The sequence below is a fragment of the Phyllobates terribilis genome, unplaced genomic scaffold (assembly GCF_046119375.1).
Source record: "Phyllobates terribilis strain yellow unplaced genomic scaffold, ASM4611937v1 Scaffold_358__1_contigs__length_1942743, whole genome shotgun sequence".
In the NCBI taxonomy this organism is placed as follows: domain Eukaryota; kingdom Metazoa; phylum Chordata; class Amphibia; order Anura; family Dendrobatidae; genus Phyllobates; species Phyllobates terribilis.
The window spans coordinates 1,858,936-1,885,626 of record NW_027363118.1 but is presented as its reverse complement, the minus strand read 5'-3'; positions in this window follow the sequence as shown (position 1 = coordinate 1,885,626).

The following is a 26,691-nucleotide window of genomic DNA, read 5'->3' as shown; positions in this document are numbered from 1 at the left end:
CAGCTGCACAGGGCCAGGTGTATAGAGCAGGTCCAATCAATCTCAATCAGCTGCACAGGGCCCGGTATATAGAGCCGGTCCAATCAATCTCAATCAGCTGCACAGGGCCAGGTATATAGAGCAGGTCCAATCAATATCAATCAGCTGCACAGGGCCCGGTATATAGAGCCGGTCCAATCAATCTCAATCAGCTGCACAGGGCAAGGTATATAGAGCAGGTCCAATCAATCTCAATCAGCTGCACAGGGCCAGGTGTATAGAGCAGGTCCAATCAATCTCAATCAGCTGCACAGGGCCCAGTATATAGAGCAGGTCCAATCAATCTCAATCAGCTGCACAGCGCCAGGTATATAGAGCAGGTCCAATCAATCTCAATCAGCTGCACAGGGCCAGGTATATAGAGCAGGTCCAATCAATCTCAATCAGCTGCACAGGGCCCGGTATATAGAGCAGGTCCAATCAATCTCAATCAGCTGCACAGGGCCAGGTATATAGAGCAGGTCCAATCAATCTCAATCAGCTGCACAGGGCCAGGTATATAGAGCAGGTCCAATCAATCTCAATCAGCTGCACAGGGCCAGGTGTATAGAGCAGGTCCAATCAATCTCAATCAGCTGCACAGGGCCAGGTATATAGAGCAGGTCCAATCAATCTCAATCAGCTGCACAGGGCCAGGTGTATAGAGCAGGTCCAATCAATCTCAATCAGCTGCACAGGGCCCGGTATATAGAGCAGGTCCAATCAATCTCAATCAGCTGCACAGGGCCAGGTATATAGAGTAGGTCCAATCAATCTCAATCAGCTGCACAGGGCCAGGTATATAGAGCAGGTCCAATCAATCTCAATCAGCTGCACAGGGCCAGGTATATAGAGCAGGTCCAATCAATCTCAATCAGCTGCACAGGGCCCGGTATATAGAGCAGGTCCAATCAATCTCAATCAGCTGCACAGGGCCAGGTATATAGAGCAGGTCCAATCAATCTCAATCAGCTGCACAGGGCCAGGTGTATAGAGCAGGTCCAATCAATCTCAATCAGCTGCACAGGGCCAGGTGTATAGAGCAGGGTCAATCAATCTCAATCAGCTGCACAGGGCCAGGTGTATAGAGCCGGTCCAATCAATCTCAATCAGCTGCACACGGCCAGGTGTATAGAGCCGGTCCAATCAATCTCAATCAGCTGAACAGGGCCAGGTGTATAGAGCAGGTCCAATCAATCTCAATCAGCTGCACAGGGCCCGGTATATAGAGCAGGTCCAATCAATCTCAATCAGCTGCACAGGGCCAGGTATATAGAGCAGGTCCAATCAATATCAATCAGCTGCACAGGGCCAGGTATATAGAGCCGGTCCAATCAATCTCAATCAGCTGCACAGGGCCAGGTATATAGAGCAGGTCCAATCAATCTCAATCAGCTGCATAGGGCCAGGTATATAGAGCAGGTCCAATCAATCTCAATCAGCTGCACAGGGCCAGGTATATAGAGCAGGTCCAATCAATCTCAATCAGCTGCATAGGGCCAGGTATATAGAGCAGGTCCAATCAATCTCAATCAGCTGCACAGGGCCCGGTATATAGAGCAGGTCCAATCAATCTCAATCAGCTGCACAGGGCCAGGTATATAGAGTAGGTCCAATCAATCTCAATCAGCTGCACAGGGCCAGGTATATAGAGCAGGTCCAATCAATCTCAATCAGCTGCACAGGGCCCGGTATATAGAGCAGGTCCAATCAATCTCAATCAGCTGAACAGGGCCAGGTGTATAGAGCAGGTCAAATCAATCTCAATCAGCTGCACAGGGCCCGGTATATAGAGCAGGTCCAATCAATATCAATCAGCTGCACAGGGCCAGGTGTATAGAGCAGGTCCAATCAATCTCAATCAGCTGCACAGGGCCAGGTGTATAGAGCAGGTCCAATCAATATCAATCAGCTGCACAGGGCCAGGTGTATAGAGCCGGTCCAATCAATCTCAATCAGCTGCACACGGCCAGGTGTATAGAGCCGGTCCAATCAATATCAATCAGCTGCACAGGGCCAGGTGTATAGAGCCGGTCCAATCAATCTCAATCAGCTGCACAGGGCCAGGTATATAGAGCAGGTCCAATCAATATCAATCAGCTGCACAGGGCCAGGTATATAGAGCCGGTCCAATCAATCTCAATCAGCTGCACAGGGCCAGGTATATAGAGCAGGTCCAATCAATCTCAATCAGCTGCATAGGGCCAGGTATATAGAGCAGGTCCAATCAATCTCAATCAGCTGCGCAGGGCCAGGTATATAGAGCAGGTCCAATCAATCTCAATCAGCTGCATAGGGCCAGGTATATAGAGCAGGTCCAATCAATCTCAATCAGCTGCACAGGGCCCGGTATATAGAGCAGGTCCAATCAATCTCAATCAGCTGCACAGGGCCAGGTGTATAGAGCAGGTCCAATCAATATCAATCTGCTGCACAGGGCCCGGTATATATAGAGCAGGTCCAATCAATCTCAATCAGCTGCACAGGGCCCGGTATATAGAGCAGGTCCAATCAATCTCAATCAGCTGCACAGGGCCAGGTATATAGAGCCGGTCCAATCAATCTCAATCAGCTGCACAGGGCCAGGTATATAGAGCAGGTCCAATCAATCTCAATCAGCTGCACAGGGCCAGGTATATAGAGCCGGTCCAATCAATCTCAGTCAGCTGCACAGGGCCAGGTATATAGAGCCGGTCCAATCAATCTCAATCAGCTGCACAGGGCCCGGTATATAGAGCAGGTCCAATCAATCTCAATCAGCTGCACAGGGCCCGATATATAGAGCCGGTCCAATCAATCTCAATCAGCTGCACAGGGCAAGGTATATAGAGCCGGTCCAATCAATCTCAATCAGCTGCACAGGGCCAGGTATATAGAGCCGGTCCAATCAATCTCAATCAGCTGCACAGGGCCAGGTGTATAGAGCAGGTCCAATCAATCTCAATCAGCTGCACAGGGCCCGTTATATAGAGCCGGTCCAATCAATCTCAATCAGCTGCACAGGGCCTGGTCTATAGAGCAGGTCCAATCAATCTCAATCAGCTGCACAGGGCCAGGTATATAGAGCCGGTCCAATCAATCTCAATCAGCTGCACAGGGCCTGGTATATAGAGCAGGTCCAATCAATCTCAATCAGCTGCACAGGGCCAGGTGTATAGAGCAGGTCCAATCAATCTCAATCGGCTGCACAGGGCCCGGTATATAGAGCAGGTCCAATCAATCTCAATCAGCTGCACAGGGCCAGGTATATAGAGCAGGTCCAATCAATCTCAATCAGCTGCACAGGGCCAGGTATATAGAGCAGGTCCAATCAATCTCAATCAGCTGCACAGGGCCAGGTATATAGAGCAGGTCCAATCAATCTCAATCAGCTGCACAGGGCCCGGTATATAGAGCAGGTCCAATCAATCTCAATCAGCTGCACAGGGCCAGGTATATAGAGCAGGTCCAATCAATCTCAATCAGCTGCACAGGGCCAGGTATATAGAGCAGGTCCAATCAATCTCAATCAGCTGCACAGGGCCCGGTATATAGAGCCGGTCCAATCAATCTCAATCAGCTGCACAGGGCCAGGTATATAGAGCCGGTCCAATCAATCTCAATCAGCTGCACAGGGCCAGGTATATAGAGCCGGTCCAATCAATCTCAATCAGCTGCACAGGGCCAGGTGTATAGAGCAGGTCCAATCAATCTCAATCAGCTGCACAGGGCCCGGTATATAGAGCCGGTCCAATCAATCTCAATCAGCTGCACAGGGCCAGGTATATAGAGCCGGTCCAATCAATCTCAATCAGCTGCACAGGGCCAGGTATATAGAGACGGTCCAATCAATCTCAATCAGCTGCACAGGGCCCGGTATATAGAGCCGGTCCAATCAATCTCAATCAGCTGCACAGGGCCCGGTATACAGAGCCGGTCCAATCAATCTCAATCAGCTGCACAGGGCCAGGTATATAGAGCCGGTCCAATCAATCTCAATCAGCTGCACAGGGCCCGGTATATAGAGCAGGTCCAATCAATATCAATCAGCTGCACAGGGCCCGGTATATAGAGCCGGTCCAATCAATCTCAATCAGCTGCACAGGGCCAGGTATATAGAGCAGGTCCAATCAATCTCAATCAGCTGCACAGGGCCAGGTATATAGAGCAGGTCCAATCAATCTCAATCAGCTGCACAGGGCCAGGTGTATAGAGCAGGTCCAATCAATCTCAATCAGCTGCACAGGGCCCGGTATATAGAGCAGGTCCAATCAATCTCAATCAGCTGCACAGGGCCCGGTAGATAGAGCAGGTCCAATCAATCTCAATCAGCTGCACAGGGCCAGGTATATAGAGCCGGTCCAATCAATCTCAATCAGCTGCACAGGGCCAGGTATATAGAGCAGGTCCAATCAATCTCAATCAGCTGCACAGGGCCAGGTATATAGAGCCGGTCCAATCAATCTCAATCAGCTGCACAGGGCCAGGTATATAGAGCCGGTCCAATCAATCTCAATCAGCTGCACAGGGCCCGGTATATAGAGCAGGTCCAATCAATCTCAATCAGCTGCACAGGGCCCGGTATATAGAGCCGGTCCAATCAATCTCAATCAGCTGCACAGGGCCAGGTATATAGAGCCGGTCCAATCAATCTCAATCAGCTGCACAGGGCCAGGTATATAGAGCCGGTCCAATCAATCTCAATCAGCTGCACAGGGCCAGGTATATAGAGCCGGTCCAATCAATCTCAATCAGCTGCACAGGGCCAGGTATATAGAGCCGGTCCAATCAATCTCAATCAGCTGCACAGGGCCAGGTGTATAGAGCAGGTCCAATCAATCTCAATCAGCTGCACAGGGCCCGGTATATAGAGCCGGTCCAATCAATCTCAATCAGCTGCACAGGGCCAGGTATATAGAGCAGGTCCAATCAATATCAATCAGCTGCACAGGGCCCGGTATATAGAGCCGGTCCAATCAATCTCAATCAGCTGCACAGGGCCAGGTATATAGAGCAGGTCCAATCAATCTCAATCAGCTGCACAGGGCCAGGTGTATAGAGCAGGTCCAATCAATCTCAATCAGCTGCACAGGGCCAGGTATATAGAGCAGGTCCAATCAATCTCAATCAGCTGCACAGGGCCCGGTATATAGAGCAGGTCCAATCAATCTCAATCAGCTGCACAGGGCCAGGTATATAGAGCAGGTCCAATCAATCTCAATCAGCTGCACAGGGCCAGATATATAGAGCAGGTCCAATCAATCTCAATCAGCTGCACAGGGCCCGGTATATAGAGCAGGTCCAATCAATCTCAATCAGCTGCACAGGGCCAGGTATATAGAGCAGGTCCAATCAATCTCAATCAGCTGCACAGGGCCAGGTATATAGAGCAGGTCCAATCAATCTCAATCAGCTGCACAGGGCCAGGTGTATAGAGCCGGTCCAATCAATCTCAATCAGCTGCACAGGGCCAGGTATATAGAGCCGGTCCAATCAATCTCAATCAGCTGCACAGGGCCAGGTGTATAGAGCAGGTCCAATCAATCTCAATCAGCTGCACAGGGCCCGGTATATAGAGCCGGTCCAATCAATCTCAATCAGCTGCACAGGGCCAGGTGTATAGAGCAGGTCCAATCAATCTCAATCAGCTGCACAGGGCCAGGTGTATAGAGCAGGTCCAATCAATCTCAATCAGCTGCACAGGGCCCGGTATATAGAGCCGGTCCAATCAATCTCAATCAGCTGCACAGGGCCAGGTATATAGAGCAGGTCCAATCAATATCAATCAGCTGCACAGGGCCCGGTATATAGAGCCGGTCCAATCAATCTCAATCAGCTGCACAGGGCAAGGTATATAGAGCAGGTCCAATCAATCTCAATCAGCTGCACAGGGCCAGGTGTATAGAGCAGGTCCAATCAATCTCAATCAGCTGCACAGGGCCCAGTATATAGAGCAGGTCCAATCAATCTCAATCAGCTGCACAGGGCCAGGTATATAGAGCAGGTCCAATCAATCTCAATCAGCTGCACAGGGCCAGGTATATAGAGCAGGTCCAATCAATCTCAATCAGCTGCACAGGGCCCGGTATATAGAGCAGGTCCAATCAATCTCAATCAGCTGCACAGGGCCAGGTATATAGAGCAGGTCCAATCAATCTCAATCAGCTGCACAGGGCCAGGTATATAGAGCAGGTCCAATCAATCTCAATCAGCTGCACAGGGCCAGGTGTATAGAGCAGGTCCAATCAATCTCAATCAGCTGCACAGGGCCAGGTATATAGAGCAGGTCCAATCAATCTCAATCAGCTGCACAGGGCCAGGTGTATAGAGCAGGTCCAATCAATCTCAATCAGCTGCACAGGGCCCGGTATATAGAGCAGGTCCAATCAATCTCAATCAGCTGCACAGGGCCAGGTATATAGAGTAGGTCCAATCAATCTCAATCAGCTGCACAGGGCCAGGTATATAGAGCAGGTCCAATCAATCTCAATCAGCTGCACAGGGCCAGGTATATAGAGCAGGTCCAATCAATCTCAATCAGCTGCACAGGGCCCGGTATATAGAGCAGGTCCAATCAATCTCAATCAGCTGCACAGGGCCAGGTATATAGAGCAGGTCCAATCAATCTCAATCAGCTGCACAGGGCCAGGTGTATAGAGCAGGTCCAATCAATCTCAATCAGCTGCACAGGGCCAGGTGTATAGAGCAGGGTCAATCAATCTCAATCAGCTGCACAGGGCCAGGTGTATAGAGCCGGTCCAATCAATCTCAATCAGCTGCACACGGCCAGGTGTATAGAGCCGGTCCAATCAATCTCAATCAGCTGAACAGGGCCAGGTGTATAGAGCAGGTCCAATCAATCTCAATCAGCTGCACAGGGCCCGGTATATAGAGCAGGTCCAATCAATCTCAATCAGCTGCACAGGGCCAGGTATATAGAGCAGGTCCAATCAATATCAATCAGCTGCACAGGGCCAGGTATATAGAGCCGGTCCAATCAATCTCAATCAGCTGCACAGGGCCAGGTATATAGAGCAGGTCCAATCAATCTCAATCAGCTGCATAGGGCCAGGTATATAGAGCAGGTCCAATCAATCTCAATCAGCTGCACAGGGCCAGGTATATAGAGCAGGTCCAATCAATCTCAATCAGCTGCATAGGGCCAGGTATATAGAGCAGGTCCAATCAATCTCAATCAGCTGCACAGGGCCCGGTATATAGAGCAGGTCCAATCAATCTCAATCAGCTGCACAGGGCCAGGTATATAGAGTAGGTCCAATCAATCTCAATCAGCTGCACAGGGCCAGGTATATAGAGCAGGTCCAATCAATCTCAATCAGCTGCACAGGGCCCGGTATATAGAGCAGGTCCAATCAATCTCAATCAGCTGAACAGGGCCAGGTGTATAGAGCAGGTCAAATCAATCTCAATCAGCTGCACAGGGCCCGGTATATAGAGCAGGTCCAATCAATATCAATCAGCTGCACAGGGCCAGGTGTATAGAGCAGGTCCAATCAATCTCAATCAGCTGCACAGGGCCAGGTGTATAGAGCAGGTCCAATCAATATCAATCAGCTGCACAGGGCCAGGTGTATAGAGCCGGTCCAATCAATCTCAATCAGCTGCACACGGCCAGGTGTATAGAGCCGGTCCAATCAATATCAATCAGCTGCACAGGGCCAGGTGTATAGAGCCGGTCCAATCAATCTCAATCAGCTGCACAGGGCCAGGTATATAGAGCAGGTCCAATCAATATCAATCAGCTGCACAGGGCCAGGTATATAGAGCCGGTCCAATCAATCTCAATCAGCTGCACAGGGCCAGGTATATAGAGCAGGTCCAATCAATCTCAATCAGCTGCATAGGGCCAGGTATATAGAGCAGGTCCAATCAATCTCAATCAGCTGCGCAGGGCCAGGTATATAGAGCAGGTCCAATCAATCTCAATCAGCTGCATAGGGCCAGGTATATAGAGCAGGTCCAATCAATCTCAATCAGCTGCACAGGGCCCGGTATATAGAGCAGGTCCAATCAATCTCAATCAGCTGCACAGGGCCAGGTGTATAGAGCAGGTCCAATCAATATCAATCTGCTGCACAGGGCCCGGTATATATAGAGCAGGTCCAATCAATCTCAATCAGCTGCACAGGGCCCGGTATATAGAGCAGGTCCAATCAATCTCAATCAGCTGCACAGGGCCAGGTATATAGAGCCGGTCCAATCAATCTCAATCAGCTGCACAGGGCCAGGTATATAGAGCAGGTCCAATCAATCTCAATCAGCTGCACAGGGCCAGGTATATAGAGCCGGTCCAATCAATCTCAGTCAGCTGCACAGGGCCAGGTATATAGAGCCGGTCCAATCAATCTCAATCAGCTGCACAGGGCCCGGTATATAGAGCAGGTCCAATCAATCTCAATCAGCTGCACAGGGCCCGATATATAGAGCCGGTCCAATCAATCTCAATCAGCTGCACAGGGCAAGGTATATAGAGCCGGTCCAATCAATCTCAATCAGCTGCACAGGGCCAGGTATATAGAGCCGGTCCAATCAATCTCAATCAGCTGCACAGGGCCAGGTGTATAGAGCAGGTCCAATCAATCTCAATCAGCTGCACAGGGCCCGTTATATAGAGCCGGTCCAATCAATCTCAATCAGCTGCACAGGGCCTGGTCTATAGAGCAGGTCCAATCAATCTCAATCAGCTGCACAGGGCCAGGTATATAGAGCCGGTCCAATCAATCTCAATCAGCTGCACAGGGCCTGGTATATAGAGCAGGTCCAATCAATCTCAATCAGCTGCACAGGGCCAGGTGTATAGAGCAGGTCCAATCAGTCTCAATCAGCTGCACAGGGCCCGGTATATAGAGCAGGTCCAATCAATCTCAATCAGCTGCACAGGGCCAGGTATATAGAGCAGGTCCAATCAATCTCAATCAGCTGCACAGGGCCAGGTATATAGAGCAGGTCCAATCAATCTCAATCAGCTGCACAGGGCCAGGTATATAGAGCAGGTCCAATCAATCTCAATCAGCTGCACAGGGCCCGGTATATAGAGCAGGTCCAATCAATCTCAATCAGCTGCACAGGGCCAGGTATATAGAGCAGGTCCAATCAATCTCAATCAGCTGCACAGGGCCAGGTATATAGAGCAGGTCCAATCAATCTCAATCAGCTGCACAGGGCCCGGTATATAGAGCCGGTCCAATCAATCTCAATCAGCTGCACAGGGCCAGGTATATAGAGCCGGTCCAATCAATCTCAATCAGCTGCACAGGGCCAGGTATATAGAGCCGGTCCAATCAATCTCAATCAGCTGCACAGAGCCAGGTGTATAGAGCAGGTCCAATCAATCTCAATCAGCTGCACAGGGCCCGGTATATAGAGCCGGTCCAATCAATCTCAATCAGCTGCACAGGGCCAGGTATATAGAGTAGGTCCAATCAATCTCAATCAGCTGCACAGGGCCAGGTATATAGAGCAGGTCCAATCAATCTCAATCAGCTGCACAGGGCCCGGTATATAGAGCAGGTCCAATCAATCTCAATCAGCTGAACAGGGCCAGGTGTATAGAGCAGGTCAAATCAATCTCAATCAGCTGCACAGGGCCCGGTATATAGAGCAGGTCCAATCAATATCAATCAGCTGCACAGGGCCAGGTGTATAGAGCAGGTCCAATCAATCTCAATCAGCTGCACAGGGCCAGGTGTATAGAGCAGGTCCAATCAATATCAATCAGCTGCACAGGGCCAGGTGTATAGAGCCGGTCCAATCAATCTCAATCAGCTGCACACGGCCAGGTGTATAGAGCCGGTCCAATCAATATCAATCAGCTGCACAGGGCCAGGTGTATAGAGCCGGTCCAATCAATCTCAATCAGCTGCACAGGGCCAGGTATATAGAGCAGGTCCAATCAATATCAATCAGCTGCACAGGGCCAGGTATATAGAGCCGGTCCAATCAATCTCAATCAGCTGCACAGGGCCAGGTATATAGAGCAGGTCCAATCAATCTCAATCAGCTGCATAGGGCCAGGTATATAGAGCAGGTCCAATCAATCTCAATCAGCTGCGCAGGGCCAGGTATATAGAGCAGGTCCAATCAATCTCAATCAGCTGCATAGGGCCAGGTATATAGAGCAGGTCCAATCAATCTCAATCAGCTGCACAGGGCCCGGTATATAGAGCAGGTCCAATCAATCTCAATCAGCTGCACAGGGCCAGGTGTATAGAGCAGGTCCAATCAATATCAATCTGCTGCACAGGGCCCGGTATATATAGAGCAGGTCCAATCAATCTCAATCAGCTGCACAGGGCCCGGTATATAGAGCAGGTCCAATCAATCTCAATCAGCTGCACAGGGCCAGGTATATAGAGCCGGTCCAATCAATCTCAATCAGCTGCACAGGGCCAGGTATATAGAGCAGGTCCAATCAATCTCAATCAGCTGCACAGGGCCAGGTATATAGAGCCGGTCCAATCAATCTCAGTCAGCTGCACAGGGCCAGGTATATAGAGCCGGTCCAATCAATCTCAATCAGCTGCACAGGGCCCGGTATATAGAGCAGGTCCAATCAATCTCAATCAGCTGCACAGGGCCCGATATATAGAGCCGGTCCAATCAATCTCAATCAGCTGCACAGGGCAAGGTATATAGAGCCGGTCCAATCAATCTCAATCAGCTGCACAGGGCCAGGTATATAGAGCCGGTCCAATCAATCTCAATCAGCTGCACAGGGCCAGGTGTATAGAGCAGGTCCAATCAATCTCAATCAGCTGCACAGGGCCCGTTATATAGAGCCGGTCCAATCAATCTCAATCAGCTGCACAGGGCCTGGTCTATAGAGCAGGTCCAATCAATCTCAATCAGCTGCACAGGGCCAGGTATATAGAGCCGGTCCAATCAATCTCAATCAGCTGCACAGGGCCTGGTATATAGAGCAGGTCCAATCAATCTCAATCAGCTGCACAGGGCCAGGTGTATAGAGCAGGTCCAATCAATCTCAATCAGCTGCACAGGGCCCGGTATATAGAGCAGGTCCAATCAATCTCAATCAGCTGCACAGGGCCAGGTATATAGAGCAGGTCCAATCAATCTCAATCAGCTGCACAGGGCCAGGTATATAGAGCAGGTCCAATCAATCTCAATCAGCTGCACAGGGCCAGGTATATAGAGCAGGTCCAATCAATCTCAATCAGCTGCACAGGGCCCGGTATATAGAGCAGGTCCAATCAATCTCAATCAGCTGCACAGGGCCAGGTATATAGAGCAGGTCCAATCAATCTCAATCAGCTGCACAGGGCCAGGTATATAGAGCAGGTCCAATCAATCTCAATCAGCTGCACAGGGCCCGGTATATAGAGCCGGTCCAATCAATCTCAATCAGCTGCACAGGGCCAGGTATATAGAGCCGGTCCAATCAATCTCAATCAGCTGCACAGGGCCAGGTATATAGAGCCGGTCCAATCAATCTCAATCAGCTGCACAGGGCCAGGTGTATAGAGCAGGTCCAATCAATCTCAATCAGCTGCACAGGGCCCGGTATATAGAGCCGGTCCAATCAATCTCAATCAGCTGCACAGGGCCAGGTATATAGAGCCGGTCCAATCAATCTCAATCAGCTGCACAGGGCCAGGTATATAGAGACGGTCCAATCAATCTCAATCAGCTGCACAGGGCCCGGTATATAGAGCCGGTCCAATCAATCTCAATCAGCTGCACAGGGCCCGGTATACAGAGCCGGTCCAATCAATCTCAATCAGCTGCACAGGGCCAGGTATATAGAGCCGGTCCAATCAATCTCAATCAGCTGCACAGGGCCCGGTATATAGAGCAGGTCCAATCAATATCAATCAGCTGCACAGGGCCCGGTATATAGAGCCGGTCCAATCAATCTCAATCAGCTGCACAGGGCCAGGTATATAGAGCAGGTCCAATCAATCTCAATCAGCTGCACAGGGCCAGGTGTATAGAGCAGGTCCAATCAATCTCAATCAGCTGCACAGGGCCCGGTATATAGAGCAGGTCCAATCAATCTCAATCAGCTGCACAGGGCCAGGTATATAGAGCAGGTCCAATCAATCTCAATCAGCTGCACAGGGCCAGGTATATAGAGCAGGTCCAATCAATCTCAATCAGCTGCACAGGGCCAGGTATATAGAGCAGGTCCAATCAATCTCAATCAGCTGCACAGGGCCCGGTATATAGAGCAGGTCCAATCAATCTCAATCAGCTGCACAGGGCCAGGTATATAGAGCAGGTCCAATCAATCTCAATCAGCTGCACAGGGCCAGGTATATAGAGCAGGTCCAATCAATCTCAATCAGCTGCACAGAGCCAGGTGTATAGAGCAGGTCCAATCAATCTCAATCAGCTGCACAGGGCCAGGTGTATAGAGCAGGTCCAATCAATCTCAATCAGCTGCACAGGGCCAGGTATATAGAGCAGGTCCAATCAATCTCAATCAGCTGCACAGGGCCCGGTATATAGAGCAGGTCCAATCAATATCAATCAGCTGCACAGGGCCAGGTGTATAGAGCAGGTCCAATCAATCTCAATCAGCTGCACAGGGCCAGGTATATAGAGCCGGTCCAATCAATCTCAATCAGCTGAACAGGGCCAGGTGTATAGAGCAGGTCCAATCAATCTCAATCAGCTGCACAGGGCCCGGTATATAGAGCAGGTCCAATCAATATCAATCAGCTGCACAGGGCCAGGTGTATAGAGCCGGTCCAATCAATCTCAATCAGCTGCACAGGGCCAGGTGTATAGAGCAGGTCCAATCAATATCAATCAGCTGCACAGGGCCAGGTTTATAGAGCCGGTCCAATCAATCTCAATCAGCTGCACAGGGCCAGGTGTATAGAGCAGGTCCAATCAATATCAATCAGCTGCACAGGGCCAGGTATATAGAGCCGGTCCAATCAATCTCAATCAGCTGCACAGGGCCAGGTATATAGAGCAGGTCCAATCAATCTCAATCAGCTGCATAGGGCCAGGTATATAGAGCAGGTCCAATCAATCTCAATCAGCTGCACAGGGCCAGGTATATAGAGCAGGTCCAATCAATCTCAATCAGCTGCATAGGGCCAGGTATATAGAGCAGGTCCAATCAATCTCAATCAGCTGCATAGGGCCAGGTATATAGAGCAGGTCCAATCAATCTCAATCAGCTGCACAGGGCCCGGTATATAGAGCAGGTCCAATCAATCTCAATCAGCTGCACAGGGCCCGGTATATAGAGCAGGTCCAATCAATCTCAATCAGCTGCACAGGGCCAGGTGTATAGAGCAGGTCCAATCAATATCAATCTGCTGCACAGGGCCCGGTATATATAGAGCAGGTCCAATCAATCTCAATCAGCTGCACAGGGCCCGGTAGATAGAGCAGGTCCAATCAATCTCAATCAGCTGCACAGGGCCAGGTATATAGAGCCGGTCCAATCAATCTCAATCAGCTGCACAGGGCCAGGTATATAGAGCAGGTCCAATCAATCTCAATCAGCTGCACAGGGCCAGGTATATAGAGCCGGTCCAATCAATCTCAATCAGCTGCACAGGGCCAGGTATATAGAGCCGGTCCAATCAATCTCAATCAGCTGCACAGGGCCCGGTATATAGAGCAGGTCCAATCAATCTCAATCAGCTGCACAGGGCCCGGTATATAGAGCCGGTCCAATCAATCTCAATCAGCTGCACAGGGCCAGGTATATAGAGCCGGTCCAATCAATCTCAATCAGCTGCACAGGGCCAGGTATATAGAGCCGGTCCAATCAATCTCAATCAGCTGCACAGGGCCAGGTATATAGAGCCGGTCCAATCAATCTCAATCAGCTGCACAGGGCCAGGTATATAGAGCCGGTCCAATCAATCTCAATCAGCTGCACAGGGCCAGGTGTATAGAGCAGGTCCAATCAATCTCAATCAGCTGCACAGGGCCCGGTATATAGAGCCGGTCCAATCAATCTCAATCAGCTGCACAGGGCCAGGTATATAGAGCAGGTCCAATCAATATCAATCAGCTGCACAGGGCCCGGTATATAGAGCCGGTCCAATCAATCTCAATCAGCTGCACAGGGCCAGGTATATAGAGCAGGTCCAATCAATCTCAATCAGCTGCACAGGGCCAGGTGTATAGAGCAGGTCCAATCAATCTCAATCAGCTGCACAGGGCCAGGTATATAGAGCAGGTCCAATCAATCTCAATCAGCTGCACAGGGCCCGGTATATAGAGCAGGTCCAATCAATCTCAATCAGCTGCACAGGGCCAGGTATATAGAGCAGGTCCAATCAATCTCAATCAGCTGCACAGGGCCAGATATATAGAGCAGGTCCAATCAATCTCAATCAGCTGCACAGGGCCCGGTATATAGAGCAGGTCCAATCAATCTCAATCAGCTGCACAGGGCCAGGTATATAGAGCAGGTCCAATCAATCTCAATCAGCTGCACAGGGCCAGGTATATAGAGCAGGTCCAATCAATCTCAATCAGCTGCACAGGGCCAGGTGTATAGAGCCGGTCCAATCAATCTCAATCAGCTGCACAGGGCCAGGTATATAGAGCCGGTCCAATCAATCTCAATCAGCTGCACAGGGCCAGGTGTATAGAGCAGGTCCAATCAATCTCAATCAGCTGCACAGGGCCCGGTATATAGAGCCGGTCCAATCAATCTCAATCAGCTGCACAGGGCCAGGTGTATAGAGCAGGTCCAATCAATCTCAATCAGCTGCACAGGGCCAGGTGTATAGAGCAGGTCCAATCAATCTCAATCAGCTGCACAGGGCCCGGTATATAGAGCCGGTCCAAGCAATCTCAATCAGCTGCACAGGGCCAGGTATATAGAGCAGGTCCAATCAATATCAATCAGCTGCACAGGGCCCGGTATATAGAGCCGGTCCAATCAATCTCAATCAGCTGCACAGGGCAAGGTATATAGAGCAGGTCCAATCAATCTCAATCAGCTGCACAGGGCCAGGTGTATAGAGCAGGTCCAATCAATCTCAATCAGCTGCACAGGGCCCAGTATATAGAGCAGGTCCAATCAATCTCAATCAGCTGCACAGGGCCAGGTATATAGAGCAGGTCCAATCAATCTCAATCAGCTGCACAGGGCCAGGTATATAGAGCAGGTCCAATCAATCTCAATCAGCTGCACAGGGCCCGGTATATAGAGCAGGTCCAATCAATCTCAATCAGCTGCACAGGGCCAGGTATATAGAGCAGGTCCAATCAATCTCAATCAGCTGCACAGGGCCAGGTATATAGAGCAGGTCCAATCAATCTCAATCAGCTGCACAGGGCCAGGTGTATAGAGCAGGTCCAATCAATCTCAATCAGCTGCACAGGGCCAGGTATATAGAGCAGGTCCAATCAATCTCAATCAGCTGCACAGGGCCCGGTATATAGAGCAGGTCCAATCAATATCAATCAGCTGCACAGGGCCAGGTGTATAGAGCAGGTCCAATCAATCTCAATCAGCTGCACAGGGCCAGGTATATAGAGCAGGTCCAATCAATCTCAATCAGCTGCACAGGGCCCGGTATATAGAGCAGGTCCAATCAATCTCAATCAGCTGCACAGGGCCAGGTGTATAGAGCAGGTCCAATCAATATCAATCTGCTGCACAGGGCCCGGTATATATAGAGCAGGTCCAATCAATCTCAATCAGCTGCACAGGGCCCGGTATATATAGAGCAGGTCCAATCAATATCAATCAGCTGCACAGGGCCAGGAATATAGAGCAGGTCCAATCAATCTCAATCAGCTGCATAGGGCCAGGTATATAGAGCAGGTCCAATCAATCTCAATCAGCTGCACAGGGCCAGGTATATAGAGCAGGTCCAATCAATATCAATCAGCTGCACAGGGCCAGGTATAAAGAGCAGGTCCAATCAATCTCAATCAGCTGCACAGGGCCAGGTATATATAGCAGGTCCAATCAATATCAATCAGCTGCACAGGGCCAGTTATATAGAGCAGGTCCAATCAATCTCAATCAGCTGCACAGGGCCCGGTATATAGAGCCGGTCCAATCAATCTCAATCAGCTGCACAGGGCCAGGTATATAGAGCCGGTCCAATCAATCTCAATCAGCTGCACAGGGCCCGGTATATAGAGCAGGTCCAATCAATCTCAATCAGCTGCACAGGGCCAGGTATATAGAGCAGGTCCAATCAATCTCAATCAGCTGCACAGGGCCAGGTATATAGAGCCGGTCCAATCAATCTCAATCAGCTGCACAGGGCCAGGTATATAGAGCAGGTCCAATCAATCTCAATCAGCTGCACAGGGCCAGGTGTATAGAGCAGGTCCAATCAATCTCAATCAGCTGCACAGGGCCAGGTATATAGAGCAGGTCCAATCAATCTCAATCAGCTGCACAGGGCCAGGTATATAGAGCCGGTCCAATCAATCTCAATCAGCTGCACAGGGCCAGGTATATAGAGCAGGTCCAATCAATATCAATCAGCTGCACAGGGCCCGGGGTATAGAGCAGGTCCAATCAATCTCAATCAGCTGCACAGGGCCAGGTATATAGAGCAGGTCCAATCAATCTCAATCAGCTGCACAGGGCCAGGTATATAGAGCAGGTCCAATCAATCTCAATCAGCTGCATAGGGCCCGGTATATAGAGCAGGTCCAATCAATATCAATCAGCTGCACAGGGCCAGGTATATAGAGCAGGTCCAATCAATCTCAATCAGCTGCACAGGGCCAGGTATATAGAGCAGATCGAATCAATCTCAATCAGCTGCACAGGGCCAGGTATATAGAGCAGGTCCAATCAAACTCAATCAGCTGCACAGGGCCAGGTATATAGAGCAGGTCCAATCAATCTCAATCAGCTGCACAGGGCCCGGTATATAGAGCCGGTCCAATCAATCTCAATCAGCTGCACAGGGCCCGGTATATAGAGCAGGTCCAATCAATCTCAATCAGCTGCACAGGGCCAGGTGTATAGAGCAGGTCCAATCAATCTCAATCAGCTGCACAGGGCCCGGTATATAGAGCAGGTCCAATCAATCTCAATCAGCTGCACAGGGCCCGGTATATAGAGCCGGTCCAATCAATCTCAATCAGCTGCACAGGGCCAGGTATATAGAGCAGGTCCAATCAATCTCAATCAGCTGCACAGGGCCAGGTGTATAGAGCAGGTCCAATCAATCTCAATCAGCTGCACAGGGCCAGGTATATAGAGCAGGTCCAATCAATCTCAATCAGCTGCACAGGGCCCGGTATATAGAGCAGGTCCAATCAATCTCAATCAGCTGCACAGGGCCAGGTGTATAGAGCAGGTCCAATCAATCTCAATCAGCTGCACAGGGCCCGGTATATAGAGCAGGTCCAATCAATCTCAATCAGCTGCACAGGGCCAGGTATATAGAGCAGGTCCAATCAATCTCAATCAGCTGCACAGGGCCAGGTATATAGAGCAGGTCCAATCAATCTCAATCAGCTGCACAGGGCCAGGTGTATAGAGCAGGTCCAATCAATCTCAGTCAGCTGCACAGGGCCCGGTATATAGAGCAGGTCCAATCAATCTCAATCAGCTGCACAGGGCCAGGTATATAGAGCCGGTCCAATCAATCTCAATCAGCTGCACAGGGCCAGGTATATAGAGCAGGTCCAATCAATCTCAATCAGCTGCACAGGGCCAGGTATATACAGCAGGTCCAATCAATCTCAATCAGCTGCACAGGGCCCGGTATATAGAGCAGGTCCAATCAATCTCAATCAGCTGCACAGGGCCAGGTATATAGAGACGGTCCAATCAATCTCAATCAGCTGCACAGGGCCAGGTATATAGAGCCGGTCCAATCAATCTCAATCAGCTGCACAGGGCCAGGTGTATAGAGCAGGTCCAATCAATCTCAATCAGCTGCACAGGGCCCGGTATATAGAGCCGGTCCAATCAATCTCAATCAGCTGCACAGGGCCAGGTGTATAGAGCAGGTCCAATCAATCTCAATCAGCTGCACAGGGCCAGGTGTATAGAGCAGGTCCAATCAATCTCAATCAGCTGCACAGGGCCCGGTATATAGAGCCGGTCCAATCAATCTCAATCAGCTGCACAGGGCCAGGTATATAGAGCAGGTCCAATCAATATCAATCAGCTGCACAGGGCCCGGTATATAGAGCCGGTCCAATCAATCTCAATCAGCTGCACAGGGCAAGGTATATAGAGCAGGTCCAATCAATCTCAATCAGCTGCACAGGGCCAGGTGTATAGAGCAGGTCCAATCAATCTCAATCAGCTGCACAGGGCCCAGTATATAGAGCAGGTCCAATCAATCTCAATCAGCTGCACAGGGCCAGGTATATAGAGCAGGTCCAATCAATCTCAATCAGCTGCACAGGGCCAGGTATATAGAGCAGGTCCAATCAATCTCAATCAGCTGCACAGGGCCCGGTATATAGAGCAGGTCCAATCAATCTCAATCAGCTGCACAGGGCCAGGTATATAGAGCAGGTCCAATCAATCTCAATCAGCTGCACAGGGCCAGGTATATAGAGCAGGTCCAATCAATCTCAATCAGCTGCACAGGGCCAGGTATATAGAGCAGGTCCAATCAATCTCAATCAGCTGCACAGGGCCAGGTATATAGAGCAGGTCCAATCAATCTCAATCAGCTGCACAGGGCCCGGTATATAGAGCAGGTCCAATCAATATCAATCAGCTGCACAGGGCCAGGTGTATAGAGCAGGTCCAATCAATCTCAAACAGCTGCACAGGGCCAGGTATATAGAGCAGGTCCAATCAATCTCAATCAGCTGCACAGGGCCCGGTATATAGAGCAGGTCCAATCAATCTCAATCAGCTGCACAGGGCCAGGTGTATAGAGCAGGTCCAATCAATATCAATCTGCTGCACAGGGCCCGGTATATATAGAGCAGGTCCAATCAATCTCAATCAGCTGCACAGGGCCCGGTATATATAGAGCAGGTCCAATCAATATCAATCAGCTGCACAGGGCCAGGAATATAGAGCAGGTCCAATCAATCTCAATCAGCTGCACAGGGCCAGGTATATAGAGCAGGTCCAATCAATATCAATCAGCTGCACAGGGCCAGGTATAAAGAGCAGGTCCAATCAATCTCAATCAGCTGCACAGGGCCAGGTATATATAGCAGGTCCAATCAATATCAATCAGCTGCACAGGGCCAGTTATATAGAGCAGGTCCAATCAATCTCAATCAGCTGCACAGGGCCCGGTATATAGAGCCGGTCCAATCAATCTCAATCAGCTGCACAGGGCCAGGTATATAGAGCCGGTCCAATCAATCTCAATCAGCTGCACAGGGCCCGGTATATAGAGCAGGTCCAATCAATCTCAATCAGCTGCACAGGGCCAGGTATATAGAGCAGGTCCAATCAATCTCAATCAGCTGCACAGGGCCAGGTATATAGAGCCGGTCCAATCAATCTCAATCAGCTGCACAGGGCCAGGTATATAGAGCAGGTCCAATCAATCTCAATCAGCTGCACAGGGCCAGGTGTATAGAGCAGGTCCAATCAATCTCAATCAGCTGCACAGGGCCAGGTATATAGAGCAGGTCCAATCAATCTCAATCAGCTGCACAGGGCCAGGTATATAGAGCCGGTCCAATCAATCTCAATCAGCTGCACAGGGCCAGGTATATAGAGCAGGTCCAATCAATATCAATCAGCTGCACAGGGCCCGGGGTATAGAGCAGGTCCAATCAATCTCAATCAGCTGCACAGGGCCAGGTATATAGAGCAGGTCCAATCAATCTCAATCAGCTGCACAGGGCCAGGTATATAGAGCAGGTCCAATCAATCTCAATCAGCTGCATAGGGCCCGGTATATAGAGCAGGTCCAATCAATATCAATCAGCTGCACAGGGCCAGGTATATAGAGCAGGTCCAATCAATCTCAATCAGCTGCACAGGGCCAGGTATATAGAGCAGGTCGAATCAATCTCAATCAGCTGCACAGGGCCAGGTATATAGAGCAGGTCCAATCAAACTCAATCAGCTGCACAGGGCCAGGTATATAGAGCAGGTCCAATCAATCTCAATCAGCTGCACAGGGCCAGGTATATAGAGCCGGTCCAATCAATCTCAATCAGCTGCACAGGGCCCGGTATATAGAGCCGGTCCAATCAATCTCAATCAGCTGCACAGGGCCCGGTATATAGAGCAGGTCCAATCAATCTCAATCAGCTGCACAGGGCCAGGTGTATAGAGCAGGTCCAATCAATCTCAATCAGCTGCACAGGGCCCGGTATATAGAGCAGGTCCAATCAATCTCAATCAGCTGCACAGGGCCCGGTATATAGAGCCGGTCCAATCAATCTCAATCAGCTGCACAGGGCCAGGTATATAGAGCAGGTCCAATCAATCTCAATCAGCTGCACAGGGCCAGGTGTATAGAGCAGGTCCAATCAATCTCAATCAGCTGCACAGGGCCAGGTATATAGAGCAGGTCCAATCAATCTCAATCAGCTGCACAGGGCCCGGTATATAGAGCAGGTCCAATCAATCTCAATCAGCTGCACAGGGCCAGGTGTATAGAGCAGGTCCAATCAATCTCAATCAGCTGCACAGGGCCCGGTATATAGAGCAGGTCCAATCAATCTCAATCAGCTGCACAGGGCCAGGTATATAGAGACGGTCCAATCAATCTCAATCAGCTGCACAGGGCCCGGTATATAGAGCAGGTCCAATCAATCTCAATCAGCTGCACAGGGCCAGGTATATAGAGCAGGTCCAATCAATCTCAATCAGCTGCACAGGGCCAGGTGTATAGAGCAGGTCCAATCAATCTCAATCAGCTGCACAGGGCCCGGTATATAGAGCAGGTCCAATCAATCTCAATCAGCTGCACAGGGCCAGGTATATAGAGCAGGTCCAATCAATCTCAATCAGCTGCACAGGGCCCGGTATATAGAGCAGGTCCAATCAATCTCAATCAGCTGCACAGGGCCAGGTGTATAGAGCAGGTCCAATCAATCTCAATCAGCTGCACAGGGCCAGGTATATAGAGCAGGTCCAATCAATCTCAATCAGCTGCACAGGGCCAGGTATATAGAGCAGGTCCAATCAATCTCAATCAGCTGCACAGGGCCAGGTATATAGAGCAGGTCCAATCAATCTCAATCAGCTGCACAGGGCCAGGTGTATAGAGCAGGTCCAATCAATCTCAGTCAGCTGCACAGGGCCCGGTATATAGAGCAGGTCCAATCAATCTCAATCAGCTGCACAGGGCCAGGTATATAGAGCCGGTCCAATCAATCTCAATCAGCTGCACAGGGCCAGGTGTATAGAGCAGGTCCAATCAATCTCAATCAGCTGCACAGGGCCAGGTATATAGAGCAGGTCCAATCAATCTCAATCAGCTGCACAGGGCCCGGTATATAGAGCAGGTCCAATCAATCTCAATCAGCTGCACAGGGCCCGGTATATAGAGCCGGTCCAATCAATCTCAATCAGCTGCACAGGGCCCGGTATATAGAGCAGGTCCAATCAATCTCAATCAGCTGCACAGGGCCAGGTATATAGAGCAGGTCCAATCAATCTCAATCAGCTGCACAGGGCCAGGTATATACAGCAGGTCCAATCAATCTCAATCAGCTGCACAGGGCCCGGTATATAGAGCCGGTCCAATCAATCTCAATCAGCTGCACAGGGCCAGGTATATAGAGCAGGTCCAATCAATCTCAATCAGCTGCACAGGGCCAGGTATATACAGCAGGTCCAATCAATCTCAATCAGCTGCACAGGGCCCGGTATATAGAGCAGGTCCAATCAATCTCAATCAGCTGCACAGGGCCAGGTATATAGAGACGGTCCAATCAATCTCAATCAGCTGCACAGGGCCAGGTATATAGAGCCGGTCCAATCAATCTCAATCAGCTGCACAGGGCCAGGTGTATAGAGCAGGTCCAATCAATCTCAATCAGCTGCACAGGGCCCGGTATATAGAGCCGGTCCAATCAATCTCAATCAGCTGCACAGGGCCAGGTGTATAGAGCAGGTCCAATCAATCTCAATCAGCTGCACAGGGCCAGGTATATGCAGCAGGTCCAATCAATCTCAATCAGCTGCACAGGGCCAGATATATAGAGCCGGTCCAATCAATCTCAATCAGCTGCACAGGGCCAGGTATATAGAGCCGGTCCAATCAATCTCAATCAGCTGCACAGGGCCAGGTATATAGAGCCGGTCCAATCAATCTCAATCAGCTGCACAGGGCCCGGTGTATAGAGCAGGTCCAATCAATCTCAATCAGCTGCACAGGGCCTGGTATATAGAGCAGGTCCAATCAATCTCATTCAGCTGCACAAGGCCAGGTATATACAGCAGGTCCAATCAATCTCAATCAGCTGCACAGGGCCAGGTATATAGAGCAGGTCCAATCAATCTCAATCAGCTGCACAGGGCCAGGTATATAGAGCAGGTCCAATCAATCTCAATCAGCTGCACAGGGCCAGGTATATAGAGCAGGTCCAATCAATCTCAATCAGCTGCACAGGGCCCGGTATATAGAGCCGGTCCAATCAATCTCAATCAGCTGCACAGGGCCCGGTATATAGAGCAGGTCCAATCAATCTCAATCAGCTGCACAGGGCCAGGTATATAGAGCAGGTCCAATCAATCTCAATCAGCTGCACAGGGCCTGGTATATAGAGCAGGTCCAATCAATCTCAATCAGCTGCACAGGGCCAGGTATATACAGCAGGTCCAATCAATCTCAATCAGCTGCACAGGGCCCGGTATATAGAGCAGGTCCAATCAATCTCAATCAGCTGCACAGGGCCAGGTATATAGAGCAGGTCCAATCAATCTCAATCAGCTGCACAGGGCCAGGTATATAGAGCAGGTCCAATCAATCTCAATCAGCTGCACAGGGCCCGGTATATAGAGCAGGTCCAATCAATCTCAATCAGCTGCACAGGGCCAGGTATATAGAGCAGGTCCAATCAATCTCAATCAGCTGCACAGGGCCCGGTATATAGAGCAGGTCCAATCAATCTCAATCAGCTGCACAGGGCCCGGTGTATAGAGCAGGTCCAATCAATCGAAATCAGCTGCACAGGGCCCGGTATATAGAGCCGGTCCAATCAATCTCAGTCAGCTGCACAGGGCCAGGTATATAGAGCAGGTCCAATCAATCTCAATCAGCTGCACAGGGCCCGGTATATAGAGCAGGTCCAATCAATCTCAATCAGCTGCACAGGGCCAGGTATATAGAGCCGGTCCAATCAATCTCAATCAGCTGCACAGGGCCAGGTATATAGAGCAGGTCCAATCAATCTCAATCAGCTGCACAGTGCCAGGTGTATAGAGCAGGTCCAATCAATCTCAATCAGCTGCACAGGGCCAGGTATATAGAGCAGGTCCAATCAATCTCAATCAGCTGCACAGGGCCCGGTATATAGAGCAGGTCCAATCAATCTCAATCAGCTGCACAGGGCCCGGTATATAGAGCCGGTCCAATCAATCTCAATCAGCTGCACAGGGCCAGGTATATAGAGCAGGTCCAATCAATCTCAATCAGCTGCACAGGGCCAGGTATATAGAGCAGGTCCAATCAATCTCAATCAGCTGCACAGGGCCAGGTGTATAGAGCAGGTCCAATCAATCTCAATCAGCTGCACAGGGCCCGGTATATAGAGCCGGTCCAATCAATCTCAATCAGCTGCACAGGGCCAGGTATATAGAGCAGGTCCAATCAATCTCAATCAGCTGCACAGGGCCAGGTGTATAGAGCAGGTCCAATCAATCTCAATCAGCTGCACAGGGCCCGGTATATAGAGCAGGTCCAATCAATCTCAATCAGCTGCACAGGGCCAGGTATATAGAGCAGGTCCAATCAATATCAATCAGCTGCACAGGGCCAGGTGTATAGAGCAGGTCCAATCAATCTCAATCAGTTGCACAGGGCCCGGTATATAGAGCAGGTCCAATCAATCTCAATCAGCTGCACAGGGCCCGGTATATAGAGCAGGTCCAATCAATCTCAATCAGCTGCACAGGGCCAGGTATATAGAGCCGATCCAATCAATCTCAATCAGCTGCACAGGGCCCGGTATATAGAGCAGGTCCAATCAATCTCAATCAGCTGCACAGGGCCCGGTATATAGAGCAGGTCCAATCAATCTCAATCAGCTGCACAGGGCCAGGTGTATAGAGCAGGTCCAATCAATATCAATCTGCTGCACAGGGCCCGGTATATATAGAGCAGGTCCAATCAATCTCAATCAGCTGCACAGGGCCCGGTATATAGAGCAGGTCCAATCAATCTCAATCAGCTGCACAGGGCCAGGTATATAGAGCCGGTCCAATCAATCTCAATCAGCTGCACAGGGCCAGGTATATAGAGCAGGTCCAATCAATCTCAATTAGCTGCACTGGGCCAGGTATATAGAGCCGGTCCAATCAATCTCAATCAGCTGCACAGGGCCAGGTATATAGATCCGGTCCAATCAATCTCAATCAGCTGCACAGGGCCCGGTATATAGAGCAGGTCCAATCAATCTCAATCAGCTGCACAGGGCCCGGTATATAGAGTCGGTCCAATCAATCTCAATCAGCTGCACAGGGCCAGGTATATAGAGTCGGTCCAATCAATCTCAATCAGCTGCACAGGGCCAGGTATATAGAGCCGGTCCAATCAATCTCAATCAGCTGCACAGGGCCAGGTATATAGAGCCGGTCCAATCAATCTCAATCAGCTGCACAGGGCCAGGTGTATAGAGCAGGTCCAATCAATCTCAATCAACTGCACAGGGCCCGGTATATAGAGCCGGTCCAATCAATCTCAATCAGCTGCACAGGGCCAGGTATATAGAGCCGGTCCAATCAATCTCAATCAGCTGCACAGGGCCAGGTATATAGAGCCGGTCCAATCAATCTCAATCAGCTGCACAGGGCCCGGTGTATAGAGCAGGTCCAATCAATCTCAATCAGCTGCACAGGGCCTGGTATATAGAGCAGGTCCAATCAATCTCATTCAGCTGCACAAGGCCAGGTATATACAGCAGGTCCAATCAATCTCAATCAGCTGCACAGGGCCAGGTATATAGAGCAGGTCCAATCAATCTCAATCAGCTGCACAGGGCCAGGTATATAGAGCAGGTCCAATCAATCTCAATCAGCTGCACAGGGCCAGGTATATAGAGCAGGTCCAATCAATCTCAATCAGCTGCACAGGGCCCGGTATATAGAGCCGGTCCAATCAATCTCAATCAGCTGCACAGGGCCCGGTATATAGAGCAGGTCCAATCAATCTCAATCAGCTGCACAGGGCCAGGTATATAGAGCAGGTCCAATCAATCTCAATCAGCTGCACAGGGCCTGGTATATAGAGCAGGTCCAATCAATCTCAATCAGCTGCACAGGGCCAGGTATATACAGCAGGTCCAATCAATCTCAATCAGCTGCACAGGGCCCGGTATATAGAGCAGGTCCAATCAATCTCAATCAGCTGCACAGGGCCAGGTATATAGAGCAGGTCCAATCAATCTCAATCAGCTGCACAGGGCCAGGTATATAGAGCAGGTCCAATCAATCTCAATCAGCTGCACAGGGCCCGGTATATAGAGCAGGTCCAATCAATCTCAATCAGCTGCACAGGGCCAGGTATATAGAGCAGGTCCAATCAATCTCAATCAGCTGCACAGGGCCCGGTATATAGAGCAGGTCCAATCAATCTCAATCAGCTGCACAGGGCCCGGTGTATAGAGCAGGTCCAATCAATCGAAATCAGCTGCACAGGGCCCGGTATATAGAGCCGGTCCAATCAATCTCAGTCAGCTGCACAGGGCCAGGTATATAGAGCCGGTCCAATCAATCTCAATCAGCTGCACAGGGCCAGGTATATAGAGCAGGTCCAATCAATCTCAATCAGCTGCACAGGGCCAGGTATATAGAGCAGGTCCAATCAATCTCAATCAGCTGCACAGGGCCAGGTATATAGAGCAGGTCCAATCAATCTCAATCAGCTGCACAGGGCCAGGTATATAGAGCCGGTCCAATCAATCTCAATCAGCTGCACAGGGCCAGGTATATAGAGCAGGTCCAATCAATCTCAATCAGCTGCACAGTGCCAGGTGTATAGAGCAGGTCCAATCAATCTCAATCAGCTGCACAGGGCCAGGTATATAGAGCAGGTCCAATCAATCTCAATCAGCTGCACAGGGCCCGGTATATAGAGCCGGTCCAATCAATCTCAATCAGCTGCACAGGGCCAGGTATATAGAGCAGGTCCAATCAATCTCAATCAGCTGCACAGGGCCAGGTATATAGAGCAGGTCCAATCAATCTCAATCAGCTGCACAGGGCCAGGTGTATAGAGCAGGTCCAATCAATCTCAATCAGCTGCACAGGGCCCGGTATATAGAGCCGGTCCAATCAATCTCAATCAGCTGCACAGGGTCAGGTATATAGAGCAGGTCCAATCAATCTCAATCAGCTGCACAGGGCCAGGTGTATAGAGCAGGTCCAATCAATCTCAATCAGCTGCACAGGGCCCGGTATATAGAGCAGGTCCAATCAATCTCAATCAGCTGCACAGGGCCAGGTATATAGAGCAGGTCCAATCAATCTCAATCAGCTGCACAGGGCCAGGTATATAGAGCAGGTCCAATCAATCTCAATCAGCTGCACAGGGCCCGGTATATAGAGCAGGTCCAATCAATCTCAATCAGCTGCACAGGGCCAGGTATATA